Source organism: Eleutherodactylus coqui, chromosome 1 (genome assembly GCF_035609145.1).
Source record: "Eleutherodactylus coqui strain aEleCoq1 chromosome 1, aEleCoq1.hap1, whole genome shotgun sequence".
In the NCBI taxonomy this organism is placed as follows: domain Eukaryota; kingdom Metazoa; phylum Chordata; class Amphibia; order Anura; family Eleutherodactylidae; genus Eleutherodactylus; species Eleutherodactylus coqui.
In genome coordinates, this window is record NC_089837.1 from 254,591,452 (window position 1) to 254,613,890 (window position 22,439).

At 52.6% G+C, this 22,439-nt stretch overlaps 2 pseudogenes; both read left to right on the forward strand.

Annotated features, from left to right (window-relative positions):
- The first annotated feature begins 21,181 nt into the window (after window positions 1–21,181).
- LOC136593033 (5.8S ribosomal RNA) lies at window positions 21,182–21,336 on the forward strand (annotated as a pseudogene).
- Window positions 21,337–21,706: 370 nt separating this feature from the next.
- LOC136592612 (28S ribosomal RNA) overlaps window positions 21,707–22,439 on the forward strand; it is a 3,974-nt pseudogene continuing 3,241 nt past the window's right edge.

Genomic DNA, 22,439 nt, shown 5'->3' on the forward strand with positions numbered 1-22,439 from the left:
CCACCTGGGTCCTATTAAGCAAGTATGAGCTCTATGTTAAAAAAAGGATTTGAGAGGTTCACCTGCACTCTGGGTAAACAAATCTTTCAGGGGTACACCTATACTCTTGGTAAAGCAATTGTTTCTGTGGTTCGCCTATATTCTTGGTCAACAAATGTTTTAGGCTTTCGCCTATACTCTTCGTCAACAAATGTTTCAGGGGTTCGCCTATATAGTCTTGGTACACAAATGTTTCAAGGGTTCTCCTATACTCTTAATAAACAAGTCTTTCAAGGGTTCGCCTATACTCTTGGTAAACAAATCTTTCAGGGGTTCACCTGCACTCTAGGTAAAAAAATGTTTTGATGTAGAATGGGTTGTTGAATTGTGGAGATGTGTAGAAGTACTGAGTCCCCTTTATGCCCACGTTTGTGGCTCATGAAATTTTGTGACGGAAGTGGCATAGGATTGGAATAATTAAAACCCAACTGTCCTTTTTTAGGACTACAACTCCACTTTAGTGCATCATCAGTTTGGCTTTCTGGGACCAGTAGTGCACACAAAGCATTCACAAGCATCCCGGTTGATACTGCATTCTGTTACCGGTTCTATACAGTATACTGCTACTGGTATACACAGACTATATAGGAACTAACAAAAATTCTCTCATATTGCATTTTGTTTTGTTTTTGGCAGAAAGCATTTGCATAATGGGCCCAAGTGTTATATAGTGCAGATCAAGAGGACACACAAGACTGTAAACATTTTACACTGTCTATTTTTGGCTTAAAGGGGTTGTCCCGCGAAAGCAAGTGGGGTTCAGCACTTCTGTATGGCCATATTAATGCACTTTGTAATGTACATCGTGCATTAATTATGAGCCATACAGAAGTTATTCACTTACCTGTTCCGTTGCTAGCGTCCCCGTCGCCATGGTGCCGTCTAACTTCAGCGTCTAATCGCCCGATTAGATGCGCTTGCGCAGTCCGGTCTTCTCCCTTCTGAATGGGGCCGCTCGTGCCGGAGAGCTGCTCCTCGTAGCTCCGCCCCGTCACGTGTGCCGATTCCAGCCAATCCGGAGGCTGGAATCGGCAATGGAACGCACAGAGCCCACGGTGCACCATGGGAGAAGACCTGCGGTCCACCGTGGGTGAAGATCCCGGCGTCCATCTTCGCAAGGTAAGTAAGAAGTCACCGGAGCGCGGGGATTCTGGTAAGTACTATCCATTTTTTTTTTTAAACCCCTGCATCGGGTTTGTCTCACGCCGAACGGGGGGGCTATTGAAAAAAAACAAAACCCGTTTCGGCGCGGGACAACCCCTTTAAAGCGTATGTAAAATACCCTTAGTGTGCGTCCTGTCGATCCGCACTATATAACAAGTCTGTACACATTTTACACTGTCTATTTTTGGCTAAAAGCGTATGCAAAATACCTCGCAGTTTGTGTAGCATTTTTTTTTTAAACTCGTTTTATTGACAAGTTAACAGCATGTCAAATACTGAAAAACCGAAACATTGTGCAGTACATAATCTTATGTATCTAGTAGAAGCCGGTCGGGCTTGTACTTTACAGTTTACATCTTATCTGGCGTGTTCCGCTGGTCCGGAGTAGAGAGGGGATAAAATAAGAGTAAAATAAAGTGCAATAACATAGGGGGGTTAGGTGGGTGGGGAAGTGTGAAGATGATGAGAGGTTCATAGAAAAAGGTGTAACAATGCTAGGACATATTTTAGAAGATATATCTGTTATAGAAGTTATCATAAGCAGACTTGTATGGTTTTGCATCAAAATGTGGTTATTGACCGGGTATGTTGCGGTGCGGAGTCGGGGCCAACAAGGTATTTTATTTTTAGGGGGAGGGAGGAAGCATGTAATTGTACTCCGGGTGGTCGACCGAGCGCGGGGTCGAGTCTCCCGATCTTGCCACGGTCCACCAGGGGTTTTACAATCGTCTTTGTAGCGCTGATATGGCTGATGAGAGCGGTTGCGGGGGAAACAAGGTCAGTGAGGAGTCGCACCATTGGCCCCACACCTTTTGGAATTTATCCGGACAGTTGCGGGCTTTATATACTATGTTGTTGTAGGGTATAATTGAATTTGCAGTTTTCTTCCACGTTGCCACAGTCGGGCCTCTCTGGTCCATCCATCTCATCGCGATAACCTTTCTGGCTATGAACAGGACTTCTCGTAGGAATATTCTATGATAATGTTGCCACTGCTCCTCATCAAGGATGCCAAAGAGGCAGATTTCTGGGGTGGCAGGGACTGGGATATCGAGGACTGCGGAGAGCAGATTTATGACTTCGTCCCAGTATGATCGGATCCGCGGGCAGTCCCAGATCATATGCCAGAAATCGGCGTATGTGCAGGTGCATCTGATGCAATGTGTGGTTGGAATCCTACCCATCTTAGGTACTCTCGCCGGGGTGAGGTAGCATTGGTGAACTATGTATAGTTGGGTCATTTTATTGTTTGCTGAGGGGGAGACAGATAGTGGTGATTCTAATACCTCTTGAAAAGTCTCTTCCGTCAGTGTTGGAATCAGAGACTTCCACTTAATCAGAGCGGGAGGGATTTCCCTGGCGGCTTTTGAAGTTGTTAGATGGGAATATAGTGTCGAGATGAGACCCGGGGCCCTTGTGATCTTAGTATTCTGATTAATGGGTAATAGGATATAATGCTACTCGTAGGCGGGAATTGCGTCTGAAGCGCATGTCGGATCTGTAGGTATTTATAGAAGTGGGATCGAGGTATTTGGTATTGGGCCTGGAGTTGCTCGAAGGATAGCAGGATATTAGAGTTATATAGGTCCCCTAGGTGAGCTATCCCATGCTGTTCCCATACCTCTAGGTCGGTTAGTAACCGCAGCTCCCCCAGCCCAGGGTTCCTCCACAGTGGCATGTCTTGCGTAGCATTTTGACGTAGTGCATTATACAACATGATAAAGACTAGGGGTAAGGGTAAGGGTAGAGGAAGAGGACGTGGGTGCCCGAATGAGGGTGTGGGCAGAGGCCGAGGTCATGGGCGGGGTGAAACAGTGCCTGGTTTGGCCACTCTAATTTCTTCATGGTTCATGCAGTCTTTCCCTGGGGCACTGGTTAACAAGCCCCTCTGGGAGAGATTTATTTTTCTCTTTGCACGCTTCCTCAACTGGCAGAGGCGTCGTTGTGTGCTGGACAGACAGAGTGGGGACTCGGAGACTCAGTGGCTCTGCCCCAAAAGGAGGCAGCAGAGGGGCGGCTGCAGTGCGTTGACTCAAGTGTGCGAGTCTCCACTCCTCAGCACTTTGAGAAAATAGGTCAAAGACCGCCAGCTCTCTGCCGGTACTCCTGGACAAAGGCAGGTTGACCTGAACCGGCGGGACAAGAGGAGAGGGCCACTCCTCTTTCACGTGCCGCTTCGTGCGGGGGCGGCGTCGGTCCATCGGACGTCAGGAGCCAAAGGCACCGGCCTACAGTGTCGCGGAGCTCTGTCGGTGAAGTAGGTGAAGGGGTGCGCCTTACCCCGTCTGGGATGGGGACAGCTGGATGCTGCGCTGGGAAAAAAGTTTATTACGCTGTTGACGCAGGCTCATGCCTGCATCCTGGGGGGGATTGGACAGCATTGCCAGCATGTAACCCAGAGAAGAGGCAGTGGTGTCACCCGCAGGTGGTGATTGGCCTTCGTTGCACCTAGTGTGGTGCTTAGCTAAGATGTGCCAGCGCGTGTGCCTTGATGATTATGGTCTGCCCCAACTAAATTGTTAGGGGGGTGACCAGCAGGCTCTTGCCCACAATTTGGCTTAATAGTGGGACCTGGGTGCATCCATGCAAGCTGCCCCTGCTATTCCCTATCCATTTCTGTGGTGTTTCCATCACTTTCTGATGTTTTCAGGTGATGCACACAACCTCCCCTATGCGGAGCATGGATCACCTTGAAAAATGCTCGAGTCTCCCATTGACTTCAATGGGGTTCCTTACTTGAAACAAGCTCTCAAGCAATTAGAAAAGTTCAACTCAAGTAACGAGCACCCAGCATTTTGGTGCTCCCTCATCTCTATTAAGTACATTAACAATGCATTCAACATATGTTTGATCTCCACTTCAAACAGAAAAATGCTGACACCTTTCGGTTTGGATGAATTTGAAATGCAGACGATCATTTACACTGGCATAAAAAGGGTCCCATTTTAATCAAGTCAAATTGGAAGCCTTATAACCATTGGAAGCCTTAAGGCCTTTTTACACACTGCAATTATTGCTTAAACAACTGCACGATTAAACGAATTGTGACCAAACTGCCTAATAATCTGTATTTTCCCTAATTAATCACAGAGGCAAAAATCTATTCAAATAGTAAGGCCCTTCACAGTATAGATTAAATAATTAAAACTAAATTTTATTGTAATTCATTAAAATACAACCCATAGGGCACACCAAACAAAAAAACAAACACACATTTGCAGCCCTCCAGGACTATGTGGTAATGTTATTCCCCCATTCTGTGCATGAGGAGAAAAAAACTCTAATCAATAGGCCAGCCTGATTTATATTAGTGGAGCAAAATCAATTATTTTTCAACATCCCACTTCTGGGAAAGTTTTACTGGTTATTAAGCGATAGGGTAACCTCCCATCACTTATATTAATTCTTCATGAACGTTGATAGTGGATTTTCTTTTTCAAGAAGAAGTAGATTTTATCCTTCAAAGATTACTACCACTATTCTCCCATGGGTGCTACTAATATAGCTTATTGTCTCACAAAACGACAGTTTCTCTACTTTGTGTCTCACTTCATATATATCTTCTGTATTTCTTTTCAAACTTCATATATACCCTCTATATACCTTTGACGCGTTTCCCCGCTAATTACGCGGTTCATCAGGAAGTATATTCCCTTATAGACAGGTTTAGAAAATACACACAGAATATATTTCTAATACATAGTATTTTCTTAATCGACACATATAGGTCGTTTTGCTCAATCGAACATAAGATGGATCATGCCGGATATTCAACTTAGTCGCTTAAATGTTATTGGGATCGGTATAATGCCTAATTTGGTAATGTGGCTCGTCTCTTTCTTACAGGAGGAGGGGGTTTATATAATGTAAAGGTGGATCATGGATAAACTAATTTTGTGTATGACTCATTAGTCTCCAACTAGTCAAACCTAGGATATATTTGTGGATTTTATTGCTTAAACCACTCAATTCACGAATATCTCCAATTAATAGGTGTCAGTTCCTCTGGTTTTTGTATGAGCTTTGTATTAATTTGTTCCTGTAGTGTAACCTTGTTCGTATGGATTCCTCAGAGGGGATAATATGCAATAGGAGGTATCAATAAGTTTCACTATGCCTATTGCAGAAGTGTTTTTTAAATAAAATAATATCCCTACCCTAAGATATTGAAATTAGGGAATCCTCAACAGAGTGGTTCATGGTACCAGAGAATAAAGCCACCTGGCAGGTTGGTGAATAATATTCCTCTCAAAGGCAGTTGCAAGAGGATGTTCTGTGTGAATTATTAGAGTATATCTTGCATTGACTGGCTTTATGATGCAAGTTCCTACATTGAGGTAAAGCACAATCTCCGATAATTATGGCTAAATATATGAGACTACATAATTCACACTTTAGTAAACAGTACTAGATTTTGCTGGCTTTATAAAACATATTGTCCACTTTTCCAGCAAAGATTCCCCACATAAGCAAACAGATAGAAGGTTAAAGAAAAAGACGGTAGCTCATAGCCTTGGTGGTAGGCTAGAGTATATATGAGGCTCCCATGCATTCTCAGGCTTTATATAGCTAGACCACCTCAAGACCACCCATGGGTTGGGCTTAATGCCCATTATCCAATCAGAGGTTGTCCTGCAATTTACATGTGTTTCGCAACAATCCTTTTGCCCAACTAATTGCCACTTATTATGCCTCCAGTTTGGGTTATATGAGTTAAAGTGCAATAAACTACTGCCAAAAATGTAAGATGGGTCGCCTTATATCGATCGCGTGTCATTATTCATCTCAGTGAATGCTGTTGTAGTTTACTGTTGCCATGGTAGCACATGGGGCAGTGTTAACTTCTCCACAGCAGTCACGTGGTCAGAGTCTACCCGCCCTTGTGACCTGGTCACATGATTGAAGATTGGGGACAGGGTGCCATTTTCAAAACTGGCAATAATGGCATGAGGAGATTATTTTCCTTTATTGCTTAACTAAGTAGCAAAATGGATGTACTCCAGTATGTAAATCATTTATTCATTATAATTCCTACCAAGAGGTATTTATGGGCGATCTTTATGCACATTTTGGGCAGTTGGGAACATGTTTATATACTGAGATTATAATTTTCTGTATTATGTCGAGATAGGTCATATGCAGGGTATACTATAGTTGACTTAATTTCAGGGTTTTCAACAGATTGAAAACAATAGTAAGTGTATTTATACTTTATTAAATTATCCCCTACTGTCAGCATCACTCATAGTGCTTTCTTTAATGGGTAGTACATGAGGTGATTTTGTTGCAGGGTATATTCAAAGAAAACAATTAAATAATAGATTTTCATTGATTCCCTTCGGATGCACTGTGTCTAATCTATATATCCATGCTGCTTCCTTTTGAAGCAGCAATGGATCGATGTCTCCTTTCCTGCTGTCTAGTTTAAATAACTCGATGCCCTGTACTCTCAGACACTCAGAATCACCATTGTGTTTTTCCTACACGTGATTGGCCAATGATGTATTTTCCTTTCGGCGTATATTCCCTATGTGGGCCAATATGCGTCTCCTTAGTTGTTGTTTTGTTTTGCCCATGTATTGCAATGGGCATGGGCAAGTTATCAAATATACGACAATCATCGTTTGACAGTTTATGAAATTGCGAATTGAATATTGTTTCTCATTTGCTGCCGCGATGAATGTGTCCCCTCTTTGGATGTACCCTAGAAGGGCTAGTCTGGGGCAGCTGGAACAGTCCCTGTATGTCCCTATGTGTCCCTAAGGGTTTGGTCAAAAGGGGGTCTTAGCCGCCAATGTGGCCGGTTGGGTACCTAAGAAGGTCGGCCTGGGTGAGCTGGATGTGCCCCTGTGTGTCTTTGAGTGTCCTCCGGTGTTTGGTCAAAAACGGGTGCTAGCCTCCAATGTGGCTGGTTGGGTACACTAGGAGGTCGGCCTGCGTGAGCTGGAACAGCCCCTGTGTCCCCCTGAGTGTCCCCTGGGGTTTGGTCAAAAGGGGGTCTTGGCCGCCAATGTGGCTGGCTGGGTACCTAAGGAGGCCTGCCTGGGTGAGCTGGAACAGCCCCCGTGTGTCCCTGAGTGTCCCTCGGTGTTTGCAGCCGGGAGGAACTTCCAGGTGGCCGGACACAGCCCGCAGGTTGCTCCCGCTGTCGTCCAATGAAGCTTGCAGGGGGAAAGCTGTTTCAAAGTCCCAACAGGGTGAGAGCTGCTGACGGCAAAGGGGTGCTGACTGCACCAGTGGCCGGGGGCAGTCCCAGGGGGTCAGCCTGGGGGAGCAGAAAGCCCCCTATTAGCGCCTCCTGGGATTTGCTCAAAACCCTGTCCTAGCTGCCTATGCTGCCGGGAGGGACTTCCAGGAGGCCGGACACAGCCCGCAGGTTGCTACCGCTGTCGTCCAACGAAGCTTGCAGGGGAAAACAAATGTTTCCAAGTCCCAATAGGGAGAGGGTGACGGTGACGGCAAAGGGGTGCTGGCTGCACCAGTGGACGAGGACAGTCCCGGGAGGTCGGCCTAGGGTGAGCAGAAAGCCCCCTCTGAGTGTCTCCCAGTATTTTGTCAAAACCCTGCCCCAGCCACCGATGTGGCCGGGCAGGACCTCCAGGATGTCAGGGAGAGCCCATGGCAGCCCCCGCTGTCGCCCCAGAAGCTTGCAGACACAATTCTTGAAAATTTGACAAAAGTCCAAAAGCTCCAGGCGCTAGCTAGGGAGACGGACCCGGCTGGCAGTGCCAAGGGGGGAGTTCCAGGAGGCCGGGCAGTGCTATGGAGAAGCTGGGGTGCCTGAAAACCAGGATGGGGAGAATCTAGGGCCTCCAAGCCAGGCTGGAGTTTCAGGAGGTCGGCATGACTTTGCCAATTCTCCCCTTAGGATGTGCCTATGTGCTAAAATAGCGGAAGTCAAAAAAGCACCCCAGCAGATTTATGCAGGGGGGCTGGCTGGGTGAAAGAGAGGGGGTGACCGGCAGCAGGGTGCCGGCCACCTGCGTAACCGTGTGAAAGTTCCAGGGGGTGGCACACCATCCGCGGATAGAACACCCAGGAGCACAGCAGCAGGGCTGCCTTGAGCAGAGATGTAGAGGCATGGCAAAGTCCCTCCCAATCTTGGCCAGCCTGCGGGGGAGCAGAAAGTCCCCTCTGAGTGTCTCCCAGTATTTGGACAAAACCCTGTTCGAGCCGCCGATACGGCCGGGTGGGACTCCCAGGAGGTCGGACACAGCCCGTGTCAGCCCCTGCTGTCGCCCCCAGAAGCTCGCAGAGGCAAAATCTCGAAAAAGTCTGAAAGTTTCAGGCGCTAGCTAGGGGGATGGACCCAGCTGGCCATGCCAGCAGGGCTCCAAGAGGCCGGGCAGTGCTGTGGACCAGCGGGGGGTGCCTGAGAACCGGAATGGGGAGAATCCAGAGCCCCCATGCCGGGTTGGAGATCCAGGGAGGCGGCCTGAAGGCAGCTGCTGTCCCCCATTGGTCTCTCCATGTTCAAAAAGAGGGTCAACAAAACGTCACCTCAGGCAGTTTGTCAGGACTCCTGGGAGTGGAAGAGAGGAGACGAGGAGAGAGTCGGTGGCGGCGACAGGGTGCTGGCTTCATTGGTGGCCTGGGGCAGTAATGCGAGGCCAGGGAGAGCTCACGGCTGCCCCCCACTGATGTCCCCTGGAGCTGACAAAGAAAAATCTCAAAATTTTTTCCAAGTCCAAACGCTCTAGGTGCCGGCTATGGGGATGGGCCCAGCTGGTCATGCCAGTGGGAACTGCAGCAGCTGGGGCTGAGCCAAGTGAAAATGCGGGTCGCGAGAACTGGTATGAGGGAAATCCTGGACGCTCTGGGCCGAGCAACGGCTCCAGGAAGGCGGAAGGAGCAGGCTGGTTTCCCCTGATGGCGGTAAAATAAGGCCTTGCAAAACGTCACGACGAACACCTTGTCGGGGTTAATTGGAGAAAGCTGTGGTCTTTGACAAGTTTTTTCTCAAAGTGGTGAGAAGGAGTGGGGACCGCGTGCAGAGCCACCGAGTCTAAGAGTCCCCACTCCACCTGTCCAGGCCGAGCGGCCGACAGGCGGCCTGCGCGGGCAGACCCCCTCCAAGCAGCCCGGTACCCTGGGTGCCTCTGACGGGTCTGGACACGGACGAAGCCCATCTAAGACCCCCACAAAAACTACTGTCTGAAACCTCCGGGTGGCAGGAGGAGTCAGAAAAGCGGCGGCCGAGGGACGGCTGCGATGGAGCGTCCCCAGCCTGCGAGGGGAGGAAAGGCGTTGGTGATGGAGCACCGGGATGAGGGAGAGCCTGGCGCGGTCCAGGCCGGGCAAAGGTTTCAGGAGAGGTGAGGCGGCGGGTCTCAGCACCACCCCCCGGTAGCCCGAACCGGGGGGATAAAATTTGGGTAAGCGTTCGCAAAGCATGGGCGGCGAACACCTTTTGTCCGGGAGCACTGGGCGAGAGCTTGCGGTCTTTGACGTTTTCTCAAAGCGCTGAGAAGGAGTGGGGATGCACACTCGAGGCAACACACCGCATCCGCCCCTCTGCTGCCTACCCTTGGAGCGGAGTCCCCACTCTGCACTGTCCCGGCCCCAGATTCGTCTAGAGGACCTCCCCCAAAAACTGCTGTGCCTGGACCTCCGGGTGGCGGGGGATGCTCAAGAAAAGTGGCAGCCAAGGGTTGGCTGTGACGGGGCCTCTCCCCAGCCTGCGAGGGGAGGACAGGCGGGAGTGACGGAGCTCCAGGATGAGGGAGAACCTTGCGTGGTCCAGGCCGAGCGACTATTTCAGAAGAGGCGAGGTGGCGGGTCTCGGTGCCACCCTCCGGTAGCCTGTACCGGGGGTGGAGAGGGGGGATAAATTTGGGTAAGGGTTCACAAAGCAAGGGTGGCGAACACCTTTTGCCGGGTGGACTCGAGTCGAGCTTGCTTTTTTTTCTCAAAGTGCTGAGGAGTGGGGATGCACACTCGAGTCACTGCACCGCAGCCTTCCCCCTCTGCCACCTCTCTTTTGGGGCAGAGCCATGGAGTCCCCAAGCCCACACTCTGCCAGTCCGGCCGCAGTGGTCAAAGGGCATCCATCCGATCCGGACACCCCCTCCGAGCCGGTTCAGGAAGGGTGCAAAAAAAGAAAGGGAAAAATCACCAAACACCCCACAGTAGTGCCAAACCTCCGTGCTCCAGGGGACGCCAAAAAACGCAGCGGCGGAAGCCGATTTCGATGGAGCGCCCTAGGCCGCAAGGTGAGGCGAAGAGGGTGTCGGAGAAGCTGGATGAGGAAAATTCTGGGCGGTCCGGGCTGAGCGCCGGTTCCAGGAAGGCATAAGGAGCGGGCCAGTTTCCCCTTATAGCACCGATGGTGGTAAAATAAGTCCTCGCAAAATGTCACGACGAACAGCTTGTTGGGGCTAATGGGAAAGAGCTGTGGTCTATGACTCATTTTCTCAAAGTGCCAAGAAGGAGTGGGGATGCACACTCGAGTCGCTGCATCGCAGCCTTCCCCCTCTGCCGCCTCCCTTGGGGTCAGAGCCACTGTGTCACCCCCCTCCACGCCAAGTCCCCGCTCCATCCGTCCCTTCGCCTGCTCCGCCGGATGACCTCTCGAAGGCCCCTCTCCGACGCAGCGGTGTGAGGGCGAGGCGGGGCTGTGCATGTGCCCACCATCCCACGCGAGAGAGGGGGTCAACAGGAGAGCAGGCGCGGCTGGGGGACTGTCCGGGGAGGGGCCTCAAGGACCCAGTTCCCCCCCGCCGCCGTATGCCTCTCGACATAGGGGGGGGGGCGCACGGGGATACCTCCCATCCCCTGGACCTACGTGACCGACCACTGGCCAGTTAGGGAGCCATCCAAAGTCCCTCCCCGGGCCCCTTCCACAGGCACGAGGGTGGGCGGCCCCTTCCACAGGCACGAGGGTGGGTGACCCCCCCTATCCTCCCACGGGGAGGTTGGCTTTGCACAGACTGTCCAAGGTGGAAGAAGGCGAGCGACTCTGCGTCTGGGTGCCTCACAAAGCCCCCTGTGGGGGGAGTACTCCGGAGGACGCGCAACGCAGGGGTGCAGCCATTTCCCAGGCACCGTGCGATGGCGACACGAAGCAGCGCCGAGAGAGAATTCAGGCTCTCCCGCCTCAGGGCAGCCAAGAGCGGCGCGACCCATTTCACGACAGTTTCCCAAACTCAAAGGACCCCCGCCTGTCCCCCCTGGCTTAGCCGAGACAGGCGGTCCCGAGACATCGGCCTGTAGACATGGCGCGCGCGGCAGGCGGTCCCCACCCGTAGGCTAACGACCGAGCGCTGATCCTTCGTGGCTCCTGATGAATGCGGCGCCCACCCCAGTCCCTGCCCTGCTTCGGCCTCGCTTCCGCGGCGACCAGGGGTCCTGGATGCGGTAGTCCTCCGCGTGTGTGTGGGGCCCCGTCAGGCCGTCCCGGGGCGATCCCGACGGTCGTTTTCCCTGGAAGATTAAGACCAGAGAGGGGGGTAGGGGGGAGAAGGCGAGGTGTGCGATGCCGAAGGAGCCTGGCAGTCGAGTGCCCCCCACCGTGTGTGCCATGGCCATGTTGATCACCGGGGCTCTCGGTAGTTTGGGCGACTGTTTAGATCTGTACGAAGCTCCTCCCTTCTGGCCCGTTCTATAGGCTAACTATATGCAACGCCCCCGGTTCCAGCGAGGCAACGGAGCCTCACACCCAGCTCTCCGGGTCGAGCAGTGCAGCCTGTCTCTCTCCTTTACGGTCGCCCCTCTGCGCGGCAGTCCCGGGTTAATGCTCCCCGCACGGGCATCCCCTTCCCATGGGGTGGAGCCCTCCCCGGAGGGCTGCCCATCCCTAGCCGCTCGAGGCCCATGCGCCTCGGGCGGCCCCTGCTCCGAAGGCGACAGAGAGACGAGGACGGTCCGCGACGGCGAGATGTCTCTGCTCCCCTCCGCACCAACCTAGTTGATCCTGCCAGTAGCATATGCTTGTCTCAAAGATTAAGCCATGCATGTGTAAGTACACAGGGCAGTTACAGTGAAACTGCGAATGGCTCATTAAATCAGTTACGGTTCCTTTGATCGCTCCAAACCAGTTACTCGGATAACTGTGGTAATTCTAGAGCTAATACATGACGACGAGCACTGACCCCCAGGGATGCGTGCATTTATCAGACCAAAATCAATCCGGGTGTGGCCCACGGGCGCCCGCCAAGGAGGGGGGCTTCCCTGTCAAAAAGGGTCCTCCCTTTCACCCCCGGGCACCCGCCGCCCCCCCCCCCCCCGCTGCCTTGGCGACTCTAGATAACCTCGGGCATATCGCACCGCCCCCCATGGTGGCGACGATCCGTTCGGACGTCTGCCCTATCAACTTTTGATGATACTTTCTGCGCCTACTATGGCGACCACTGGTAACGGGGAATCAGGGTTCGATTCCGGAGAGGGAGCCTGAGAAACGGCTACCACATCCAAGGAAGGCAACAGGCGGGCAAATTACCAACTCCGACTTCGGGAGGTAGTGACGAAAAATAACAATACAGGACTCCTTCGAGGCCCCGTAATTGGAATGAGCACACTTTAAATCCTTTAACGAGGATCCATTGGAGGGCAAGTTTGGTGCCAGCAGTCGTGGTAATTCTGCAGCTGCTGGTTCCTGTGGGTGTGGCCTGTCAGTAGCAGGGAGAACTCTTGCTGGGGGGACGTATCTCCTTGTGATCCAAAAAAGATAGGACTCTAGGAGTGGAGCTCCAGCCCGGAGCAACAACCATTCACTGGGGGAGGGGGTGTACTACTGGTCCCAGGAAGCCCAGAGGCAATGGACCCAGGTTGGCCCGAAGTAAGTAGTGGGCTACCTGGAACATTGGGCACCGCATAAAGGGCCAGTCCGAGCCATTTTTCCGGCTCTGAGAGCGGGTCAGGGAGTGAAGGCAGCGGGGATGTGATAATTGTGTCCCCACCAGCGTCCCTCACCAGAGGGTTCCCAGAAGAAATCTAATTCTGATTCAGTCCCCTCCCCCGGGATGCAATTCCAGCAGTGGCTGCGGACAAGTTCAGAGGGACAAATTCAGTCTGAGAACCCATTTTGCCCATTGGCAAAATCTCGGCTGGGGGGTTCCCTAGGATCCGCTCCGCTACCACAAGCCAGCGGTGGGTGGGGAGGAGTGGGCATTCCCTCCAGTGCAATCCAAAGCATAAGGGAGGATGAAGTTCCACAGTCCCCAGGCCCAGGGCTGGGAGAAGGCAAGAAGGAGGTGGGTCTTGGGGCTTAGGGGGCGGCACAAAGTGCTCTGTAGTCCTCTACCGTATGTGCTCCAGTGACGGCGGGGGTTTGGTGGGCCTGGCGGAGGCACCACAGCCAATAGAAAGTGTGGGTGTGACGGCGGCGTCACAAGGGGGCGCCGCAAATCGACAAAACCACAGCCCCCATGAAAGAAGGAACAGCTACGGAGCCGCGAGAGTGTGTCCAGAATGGCAGGGGCGCCCTGCAAAGGAGAAGGTGGGGCTACGGCACCACAAACCGCTCAGACTGTGGAGACCGGAGTGGTGGGTCTGGCGACAGCACCACAGCCAATGAAAAAAGTGGGTGTGACTGCGTCACAAGGGGGCGCGGCAGGTGTGCCGCAAGGTATCAAAACCACAGCCTCCAAGAAAGGGGGTATGGCTACAGAGCCACGAGAGGGCATTCAGAAAGGCGGGGCGGCAGCGCCTTGCAAGAGAGAAGGTGGGGCCACGGCACCACAAACCACTCAGGCTGTGGAGACCACACGTCCTGATACTGGGAGGTGGAGCAGCGGTGCCCCGCACGAAGGATGGGGGAGTGGCGGCAGCGCCACTAGCCAATAAAATGGTGGGAGCCGGAGCTGTAGGCGTGGTGGAGGCGCCAAGCAATCTGTGTTTTGAAGGGAGTGAAGGCGGCGTCACATGACATGGGGCAGTGGCGCTCCATACGGAAGGAGATAGAGTGGTGGCGGCGTCACTGTGTGAGAAGAAAGATGCAGCAGCGGTGCTTGGTAACAGGATATCAGGTGCGACGGAAGCACCAGGTGTGGCGATGGAAGGCAAAGTGGCAGCAGTGCCACAGGAGAGTGGGGTGAAGCCCCGGGGGGCGGAACCCCGAGGAGAGGAGGTGGTGCCCCAGACAGAAGGGGAGGAGTCAGACACAAGTATTCCCCCTCGGCAGCAGAGCCCAGGGGATGTGTCAGACACCGGCATGGAGATGGAGGATGAAGCAGGGGGCTACCTGTTGTCTGTGATCCAGGCCATAGAAGCCCCCACCGACACAAACAGGATGCTATTTAACGAAGACCTTTCCGAGGAGGACTATAAAGGGAGATGTAAAAGAAACAATAAGAAAAGCATAATGCAGGAGATACTGGTGTTTGGGCCCCTGGCAGGCAGTTCCGGGGGGAGCAAAGGAGCCCCAGTGGGCCAGCCAGTCCCTGTGCAACCCATGCAAGGGGGTATTGTGGAGGAGTGTGTGGGGGCTAAGGTAGGGATAGGTTTGACAGGGGAAAATGAAGCCATAGGTGCGCAAAAGGGGGGTAGGAGCGTAGTAAGTGTGCCTGAGAGTACTAGTAGGGGGCTGAGGCCCGGGGCAAGGGAAAGGGGAAAACGCTGGTGGTCGGGGCTGGGCAAGTTGGTATGAGTGTTGGTGTGAGTGAAGCGGTAGGAGGTAAGGGAGGGGTGGCAGTGCCTGTGGCGGGTCTGTAGGCTCCTTTGGTATCCCCTGGCACTTGCCGGGGCGGTCTCCGGGGGAGCGATGAGTCCCTTGTCTGGGGGGGCTAGTTCCAACCCTAGTCGCATCCTCCTCGATGGATTGCAGCAGGGAGATCCCTTCATTATGGTAGGGGGGTGCGAGTTGACACAAACCCATGGGTAAGGCAGTTCCGTTTGTCGGCTTTCCGAGAGAATGGGGGAGGTTGGTCACTCCCTACAAACAGGCAGAATAGTGGGAGCAGGAACGTAGCTCGTTTAGTGTGGATTGGCAGTGAGGCTTGCTCATCGAGGGGGACTGTTGTTGAGCTGCTCCTCAAGATGAGTTTCAAGGTAGAAGACATCTATGCCTTGATACACCCCCATACCACTAAAGAGTTTGATATCAGTTTTGTCAGACCAGAGGGACTAGAACTGTTCTGGTCCAATTACATACTGATGAAGGACCAGCCGGTCTTGCGGGACTTTAGGGTAGAGGCAGTGTCCTGTCAGGCCACCACCAAGAAATTGATCGTACTTACCCGTAATGAGTCTCTTTCTAGCCATGTGATACACACATGGTTGGCCACATATGGCACTGTACTCGGCTATGGTGTAAAGATCTGGGACGAGCCATCGGTGCAGCGACCCCACGCACTTAAGTGCAGCCTGTAAGGTGCAGTGTAAGGCGCAGTGTGGGGGGGTAGGTCACACTGCCCCATCATGCCGGACGATTAGGTGTCACCTGTGTGCTGAGATCAGTCACCCGTTCAGCCACTGCCAGCGGGCTCTGGCCGATGCTTCCTTATTCACGGTGATGCCCCCGGTTTTCATGTTCTCTGCTGGGGAGGGGACGAGCAGAGGAGTGGGCCATGCGGGTTCAGTGAAAGAGAGCAGACCTCGCCTTGTTAGTCGCGTCAAGCGCAATGAGGCCTGTGCAGGTGCAAGGGCTCCGCCTCCACCAGGGAAGATGTACCTGAGCCTTGCACCGCAAGGGCAAGCTGTTTCTGAGACTCCCATGAGACCTCTTCGGGAGAGCAAGCTGGATTAATGTTGCCAGCATAACGTCTGATACCTCAAGATTTATGACCTTTGATTTTCTCAGCCGCGACATGTTGAAGCAGACATTGCATTTTTGCAAGAGACCAGGCTAACTAACCTCGAGTTGTTGCATAAAGCGAAGAGAGAATGAATGCACGGACCATCTTACTGGTCTCTTGCGGCCAAGCCGAATAGCGTGGTGGCAGTCCTTTTTAAAACTGCAAATGTCACATGCCGACAGGTGATTGAAGTAGAAATGGGTAGATGTCTGGTGTTAGATGTCCTTGTGGAGGGACAGGAGATTCAGCTCATTAATATCTATGGCCCTCAGTCAAAATTTGAGAGGAAAGACCTCTTCACAAGGATTAAGCCCTATCTTTTTTCAGGTCGACTGGTGGTCTTCGGGGGGACTTCAATAATGTCACGAGGTCCTCAGACAGGGGAGGCGCCGGAAACAGGTTGGCCTATGACAGCGTCACTTTAAATAGCATAGTGAGTGAGGCCCGCCTGGAAGATGTCCACATTCAGGGCACGGGGTTCACCTATTATCGAGGTAGAAGTAGGTCTAGGATAGACAGGTTTTATGTTAAGGAGGAAGCCATCTCGTCGCCTCTCGAGGTGGCCGAGGTGGAATTCTCCGATTACTGTTTAATTTCTTTTTCTATGAATGTTCCAGAAACTCCTCAGGTGGGAAGAGGTTTATGGAAGCTGAATCCGTCACTCCTGGAAGAAGAGGCGGTGAGACAGTACTTTAAGGACTTTCTTCAGAGCCAGATTCCACTCATGGGCCTCTGCAACAGTAAGTCAGAGTGGTGGGAGATCGTCAAGAAGAGGGCAGCGAAGTACTTCCGTGAGCTATCCAGCCTCAGGTCTCTGACCTTGTACCGAGTGTACCAGGACATGAGGAGGAAGATTTCGGGAGATTCCAGTCGCCTGACCCCTACAGGAACTACAAGATGTCAGTGAGGAGTAAGCTAGTAACAGGACTGAAGGATGGTATTGGGTCTCTGAGAAGGTCCAGTTCAGAGATCCTGGAAGTCGTCAGGTCCTTCTACTCGGAGCTCCTGGCAGAGAGGGATCTGGACAAAGATGGAGTCTCTGGTTTCCTGACCGAAACCATCCCTGAGGAAGTGGTGGTCTTCGAGTTGGGAAGAGGAAGTGAGACTGGACTTTGATGGGCTTCGGCCTAAGAAAATGCCAGGTCCGGATGGCTTAACATCCAAATTTTTCAAGACTTTTACGGAGCTGTTGGATCCCTCTTGACCGAGGTCTATAATGAGTGTCTTTCCTCGGGTAGTCTGCCGGAGTCAATGAGGAAGTCAGCCCTGATAATCTTCTCAAAGGGTAAGGATTCGTCCCATATTGAGAATTAGATGCCCATAGCTCTTCTCAATACGGACTGAAAGGTTCTGGCCAAGATACTATTCAACCGGTTGGTGCAGTTTGCGCCTAACCTCCTTTCGGCGGACTAGCACTGCTCTGTTCCCGGTCGACGCACTCTAGGTGCTGTATTTTGCGTCCGGGAGGCTGTGGAGCAGGGTAGGCTGGGAACTGGAGGGGGTTTCTCCTGTCCTTGGATTAAAAGAAGGCATTTGACAGGGTTAACCACAAGTACCTCTGGCAGTCCTTCTGCGCTATGGCCTGCCCCGGGGCTTTGTAGATTGGCTAAAGATCTTATATAGATGGGCTGAGAGCTTCCCACTCGTGAACGGTTGGGTTGGGCGCCCTTTCTCGGTGGGGTCCGGTGTCCACCAGGACTGTCCCTTGAGTCCCCTGCTGTACGTGTTCGCCATTGACCCCTTTTTAAGGCGGTTGGTGGTGGGCCGTTGGTAGGGGTCAAGGCGGGTCTGGTAGGGCCGGGTCCGGCCTCGAACGTGGTGGCCTACACCGATGATGTCCCAGTCTTTGTCTATTCTCAGGAGCAGGTGGGATGTGTGTTGTCAGAGGTGGTAAGGTATTCTGAAGCTTCTGGATCCCAAGTCAACTGGGACAAGTGTGAAAGTCTCTGGCTGGGGGAGGGAGCCCCTGATTTCAGGCTTCCAGATGCCCTCCCAGTACCCCAGGAGAATGCTAAAATTTTGGATATCCATTTTGGCCAGGGTGATTACCTCACAAATATTGGGAAGGCAGACTAAAAGATGTCAGCCAGAAGGTCGACCAGTGGAAGGGATGGTCTTTGTCCCTGAGGGAAAGGGTGAGCCTTGTCAAGACCTTTTTGCTCCCCTTGTTAGTTTATTTGGGCAGTATCTGTATCTTGCCAGAACCTCCCTGGACATGGGTCTACAGCCTGTTTTTCCAGCTATTATGGGGCAACAGGCTGAACCTAGTCAAACGTGAGGTCACATACCGGCCAAGGAGACTAGGGGGGGGGGGGGGTTGCCTATGGTAAACCTGGTGGTGTTCCTAATAAACACCTTTCTTAAAACTAACATGGCCAACTTCTGATGTTCAGGAAGGGCTCCTTGGTGGGTAGTCTCTGCCATGGTTTAGGCCTTTCTTCCAGGAATGGGAGACTGGAGGGCATGTGAAGGACTTCTGCACACCACACGGACATCTCCCGGCTTATGTTGCTCCGGCTCTGAAACTGATACGTTCGTGGGGTCTGGGGGCAGGGGGAGATCAGATCCCTGACGAGGCGGTGTCTTGATCGCCCACTTCCAGAGACCACTGGCCCTCAGGGACTGCCCAGGTGGAGACCTGGAGGGGGGGGGGGGGGGGCTATGGTTGTTGAACTCAGTAGGGTCCCGCAGAAGTTTTAGGATCTGGCCTGGTGCTCCATCCATGGAAAACTGTATGTGAGGGACAATCTGAAATACAGGAATGCGGATGACAGATTCTGTCCCCGCGAGCAATGCGCCTCCCTAGTGGAGACCATGGAGCATTTTCTGCTTGGTTGTCCCTTTAATACAGAGGTATACAAACAAGTAGGGGCTTCCATCGGCTGGCCTCGACTAGCTGTCCTCTCCTACTCTGAGTGGGCATATGGAGCATTTGGATATCTGGAGGGCAAGGATCACTGCACTTTATACTTAGAGATGTCTAGTTTCGACGCGGCAGAAAGTCCTCCTAGTGGATACCGTCTGTAGGGACGTATTTGGTGACCTGGTGAAGTTGCGCTCTAGGGAGATGGGGGCTGGGGCAGGTCCAGTGGGCGGTGGAGGGGTTTCCACTTCCCTGTGCCCTAGGTTACTGTTTCCCTTCTCCTGGTGGAGGGCTGCTACCCCCACCCCCCTTTCTGCACTTAAAGGGGTTGTCCCGCGCCGAAACGGGTTTTTTTTTTTTCAACCCCCCCCCCCCCGTTCGGCGCGAGACAACCCCGATGCAGGGACCTAAAGAAAAATCCGCACAGCGCTTACCTGAATCCCCGCGCTCCGGTGACTTCTTACTTACCGGCTGAAGATGGCCGCCGGCATCTTCTCCCTCCGTGGACCGCAGGGCTTCTGTGCGGTCCATTGCCGATTCCAGCCTCCTGATTGACTGGAATCGGCACGTGACGGGGCGGAGCTACACGGAGCTACACGGAGCCCCATTGAGAAAAGAAGAAGACCCGGACTGCGCAAGCGCGGCTAATTTGGCCATTAGACGGCGAAAATTAGTCGGCTCCATGGGAACGAGGACGCTAGCAACGAGCAGGTAAGTGAAAAACTTCTTATAACTTCTGTATGGCTCATAATTAATGCACAATGTACATTACAAAGTGCATTAATATGGCCATACAGAAGTGTATAGACCCACTTGCTGCCGCGGGACAACCCCTTTAACAGGTTTTTGTTTTCTTCATAGCAGGCAATAAAACATAGGGTTTTCGGACATCTGCCCTGGAGCCGGGGAAAGTTGGTAAAGTATGTCTTATATGTAATTTGTATATAACTTATACGTAACTTACGTACCACAGGTAGTATCAGTATTGGGTTTTTCTCCTTTTCTTGTAAATAAACTTTGGGAAAAGAGTTTCCTTTCACTCCTTTCGGTTGTGGAAAATGCTCATGTATAGAGTAGGATAGTTTAAATATGTTTGGAAAAAAAATTCTCTTTTATATTCCTCTGGGTGTGTTAGAATTTTGTGGGGGGTGTAGGGCGGACCCGGCATAGGGGTATCTGCTGCAGGTTGTTTCCTCCCTCCCTAATGGTTGTGTTTGCTATGACTGAAATCTTTTTCCTTTTTTCCCCATGTACTCCTTGCCCCAGGTTAAAGAAGGGTAAAGAAAAAGAAAGACCCCGTTAAAAACACAGCGGAAAGGAAACAGAAAAACGAAGAGGAAAATAAGAAGAGTATTATAAGTTTTGTCAAAAAGGACCCTTGGCCAAGTAATTTTGTTTCAAGCTGGCTTTGTTTTGCTATGTTGAAATTGGCTTTTCAGTTATGTTTTGTAATTTTCTAAATAAACAAAAAGTTCCAGCTCCAATAGCATATATTAAAATTGCTGCAGTAAAATCTCTTGGGATCAAGCTGGCTTACCGCCTGTCCAAGCCCCTGCCTCCCAGCACCCCTCTTAATTGAGTGTCCCGCCAGTCCCAAATGTTACTTTGAAAACATTTGAGTGTTCAGAGCAGGCCAGTCGCCTGAATGCTCCAGCTAGGAATAATGGAATAGGACCCAGGTTCTATTTTGTTGGTTTTTGGAACTGGGGCCATGATTAAGAGGGATGGCTGGGAGCATTCGTATTGTGCCGATATTGGTGAAATTCTTGGACCGGTGCAAGACGAACCAAAGCGAAAGCATTTGCCAAGAATGTTTTCATTAATCAAGAACGAAATTCGGAGGTTCGAAGACTATCAGATACCATTGTAGTTCTGACCATAAGCGATGCTGACTGGCGATCTGACGGCATTATTCCCATGACCCGCCGAGCAGCCTCTGGGAAACCAAAGTCTTTGGGTTCCGGGTGGAGTATGGCTGCAAAGCAGAAACTTAAAGGAATTGACCGAAGGACACCACCAGAAGTGGAGCCTGCGGCATAATTTGACTCAACACGGGAAACCTCACCCGGCCCGGACACGGAAGGAATTGACAGATTGATAGCTCTTTTTGATTCTGTGGGTGGTGGTGCATGGCCATTTTTAGTTGGTGGAGCGAATTGTCTGGTTAATTCCGATAAAGAACGAGACTCCCCCATGCTAACTAGCTATGCGACCCCCAGCGGTCCATGTCCAGCTTCTTAGAGGGACTTTCAGCTACGCGAGATCAAGCAATAACAGGTCTGTGATGCCCTTAGATGTGGTGGGGTGGTACGACGGGACAAGGAGGTTGAGGTGCGCCGCCTGGGGCATCTCCCCCCCCTTCCCCGAGAGTCGAAAAACACGTGACTCTTAGCGGTGGATCACTCGGCTAGCTCGTCACTGAGGAATGCAGCTAGCTGCGAGAATTAGTGTGAATTGCAGGACACATTGACATTTGACACTTCAAAACGCACCTTGCGGCCCCGGGTTCCTCGCGGGGCTACGCCTGTCTGAGGGTCGCTCCCCCTGCGATCGTGGCCTCCGGGTGGCGTGGCTGGGGCCGTCGCAAGGGTCCGTCGGTTTCAGTGGAGAGAGGAGGTGTGCACGTGTGGGTCCGGCCGCCAACGTGGCCTCTCCCCGCCGCCGCTACTCTTGCTCTCCCTGGCCGCTCCCTTTTGCCCAGACCTTCTCCCTTCTCCGGTGTCCCTGGAGCGCCTTCGCGAGAGGCTATCCATGGTAACCACAGGGCTGCCTCCCGAGGCTGGGTGGCGTGTGCCCTGAGAGCGGTAGTGAAACGGCTCGCGTCCGCGGGTCGGAGTAGAAGGGGCTTGTGGCCTGTCCCCCTCTCTCTCGATTCCCGGGGGTGCGGCTGTGCCCGCCTCCTCAACTCAGACCTCAGATCAGACGTAGCGACCCACTGAATTTAAGCATATTACTAAGCGGAAGAAAAGAAACTAACCAGGATTCCCTTAGTAACGGCAAATGAAGAGGGAAAAGCCCAGCGCTGAATCCCCACCCGCCCGGCGGGCGCAGGAAATGTGGTGTACGGAAGACTGGTCCTACCCTGCCATTGCTCGGGGGCCCGTCTGATCAAGGCCCGGGCCGTGGACAGTGTTAGGCCGTTAGCGGCCCCCGGAGCGGCAGGACCCAGTTCTCCCCAGACTCGGTTTGCTTGGGAATGCAGCCCAAAGCGGGTGGTAAACTCCATCTAAGGCTAAATACCGGTGCGAGACCGATAGCAGACAAGTTCCCTTTAGGGAAAGTTGAAAAAAACTTTGAAGAGAGAGTTCAAGAGGGCGTAAAACCGATAAGAGGTAAATGGGTGGTGCCCGTGCCGTCTGCCCAGAGGATTCAACCTGGCAGGCAGCTTTCCGGCTGTCCCGCAGTGCCAGCTTCTCCCTCGGAATGCCTGCGCCCGGCGCCCCCTGCCTCCCTCGTGATACTGCCAGGAGACGAGGCCTGGGCAGCTGGTAAGGCCTCGAGCATCTGGAAGGTAGCCAGGAGGGCGCCCAGACCAGGCTGTGCCTCACGCCCACCACAGCGCCAAGGCCCGTTTTCCACCGGAGTTCCAACGTCAATCCTGCGTTACAGCCCCCTCCCCAGGGCCGAGGGAGACGACTGCC